The sequence below is a fragment of the Nycticebus coucang genome, chromosome Y (genome assembly GCF_027406575.1).
Source record: "Nycticebus coucang isolate mNycCou1 chromosome Y, mNycCou1.pri, whole genome shotgun sequence".
NCBI classification, from domain to species: domain Eukaryota; kingdom Metazoa; phylum Chordata; class Mammalia; order Primates; family Lorisidae; genus Nycticebus; species Nycticebus coucang.
In genome coordinates, this window is record NC_069805.1 from 24,579,628 (window position 1) to 24,582,427 (window position 2,800).

Consider the following 2,800-nt stretch of genomic DNA (forward strand, 5'->3'; position numbering starts at 1 on the left):
AGGATCACTTGAACTCACAGGTTAAAGGTTGACGTGAGGTATGACACCATGGCTGTCTGCCCACGGTGACAAAATAAGACTCCATGTAAAATAAATAAATAAATAAAATAAAATAAAATAAAGTTTTCATCTGGTATGTACTGGTAGAGGTTTGTAGAAATCATGTGTCCATTAGGATTCAACCCATATCACAGCTATGTTCTGAAGCTTCAACAATGCTCCAAGAGAGTGAGGCCACTTCAGTTACCTGAGACCTTTGTAGGCCATGCTGCTAGGCTCATATTTTCATAAACCACAGAGCTGGGAAAATGTGAGGTGATCCTGTTTGTCCCCTTGTACTGCAGAGGAAAAGACTTTCTATTATCCTGCACTGTAACCTCTGAAGTCAATTGTGAAAGTACCCTTGTAAAGTGCACTCAGCCATGTGGCCTTTGAGGTAAGCAGTTTGACTTACACCTAACTGAAATCACTGTTGGGAAAGATTCAGCATGAACTCATTTCATGTGCCTTCCAAGATAGAAAACTACTTCATTGTCTATTGTATATTACTCTTTACTGCACAGCACAAGGAAAGCTCAGAGTAACATTCTAAGGTGACTAGCTTATTATTTATAGTGTAGTATTATTTTGTAATTTTATTAATATGCACTGAGTGTAAGTAATTTAGAATAACAGAAAACTTGATGAGGGAGTCATCAAACACTACTTTCAAATCTTTGTACTGGCTAACAATGTCATGGATCACATAGTGGTCATACACACTTTCCCAGAGACCTAGGCTAGCTGGTTTAAGGTTCAGCAGACAGTGGCCTCTTGTATCATGTGCATGTCCTTATGATTATGTTCTGTTAATGAGAAGCATTGAGACAGAGAGAGAGAAGGGGACCAGGTGAGAGGGGCTAGACAACCCCTCTCATAAACCCGTTATAACCTCTTCCAGTTGGCACTGTGATTTTGAACCAATGATTTATATCTTTAGTTTTCAAATAATCAAAATAAATGAATAGTTCCTAAGATTTTGTGGTTAAGAATCTTCTTTTTTTTTTTTCTTGGAAAATATATAAAATGCTATTTAATTCAATGAACAACAAAAACAAAGAGAAAACTTATAACTAATACATAATGGCTTAATCAAGTCTATAATGGATCATAAAACTAATAAATTACAAATGTAAAAGGACTTTGAAATTTAGAAATTCTGACATTAAGGAAAGAGTCTGAAAGAAAATTCAATCACATGGAAAACAAATTAACAGTATATTTTTGAAAAATCAATCCCATGGCAGGAAAATAAGAATTTTAAATAACATAGTTATATAACATAATTTGATCATTCACTCTATTGGTACCTGATATTATTTATACTTAGGATCATAGCAAGTAGATCATAGACTTGTATCCTTCTAAGAATGTATTTGGGCATTGGAGAAAATGGGGTGTCTTTTGCATGTTTTGACCTAATTTGGATACTGTGTACTGACTCTCTCAGGGGTTTTTAAAACTGTGTCTTGGCTTCAACAGCCATAAGAGAAACAAAACTATATTTTTCACTTTCATTGGTCTATGTACTTAATGCCCTCTATCCGAGCTTTAAATAAAGTTGCCAACATACTTTTTAGGTTATCTCCATATACAGTAAAAGTGAAATTGTAAGACAATCTTTTCGATTTTATCTGACTTTTTTTCAATCTTATTATCAATTACCAATGTGTTGTGGTATACAAAAGAACTACATAGATATGACCACCTCCGTTTTTAGAGGGTAATCTCCCTGGTGCACTCATTTTCCTAAAACATATAGAAAAAAAGCAGTAGATATATGATATCTTTCATTCACTGAAAGAAGATGAATCAATGAAGGGAAATAGAGATTTAGACAATCATCTACAGTCTATATGGATAGCAAGCAAGCATTAAAAATTGAGTACTTTATTTAACAATTATTAAGCATCAATACAGTTCCAGATTCCATGTAGGATAAAAAGGTAAATTAAAAAATGTATTCTTTGGGCAGTGCCTGTGCCCATCCTCAACCATACTTACTGAGCAAAGGATCCTTACCTTTGCAAAGGATCCTTACCTTTGCTCAGTGAGTATGGCTACGGCCAGATACACCAAGGGTGGTGGGTTCGAATTCGTTCCCGGCCAAACTGCAACAAAAAAATAGCAGAAGGCATTGTGGCAGGCATCTGTAATCCCAGCTTCTCTGGAGGCTGAGGCAAGAGAATCACCTAAGCCAAGAGCTGGAGGTTGCTATGAGCTGTGACACCATGGCACTCTACCGAGGGCGACAAAGTGAGACTCTGTCTCCAAAAAATGTTTAAAATGTATTCTCTGATCCTTTTGTAGTTCATTAGCATGATTTGTTTTTCATGCGCATGCGTGAGATGTGCCTCCCACAGAGCTTGCGTGGGGTGATGGTTGACTACTGATGGTTGATAGTTCTCCCTTTGTACTCCTGTTCTTGTTGCTCTGGTGATGTTTCTAGTTTCTGCTCCAAGATTGGAAGCTCACAGCTAGAACTGCATTCCTTAAAAAGTCCTTAAAGAATGGGGTAGTAAGCTCCTCTTCCAATTTCCTCTAAATATGTTGATCTGGAGTTGGCACTCTTTTTCTCAGTTTGTCATTTACTCTTGGATTAGCTGAGATGCGCCTGGGACCACCCAGAAAGGCGAATCCGCTGGCTCCTTGGCCCAGAGTTTCTCATGCTGGATGCACAGCCACCACGTCAGGCAATCACCACTCGCCAGGAGCTTCCCCGCCTGGGGCTCCCCGCTCCATCCCCGACCTCTGCGCTGAG

General features: G+C 38.2%; 1 pseudogene; it reads left to right on the top strand.

The window, feature by feature from the left end:
- Nucleotides 1-2,337: 2,337 nt before the first annotated feature.
- On the top strand, nucleotides 2,338-2,434 carry LOC128579233 (uncharacterized; annotated as a pseudogene).
- Nucleotides 2,435-2,800: the final 366 nt, after the last annotated feature.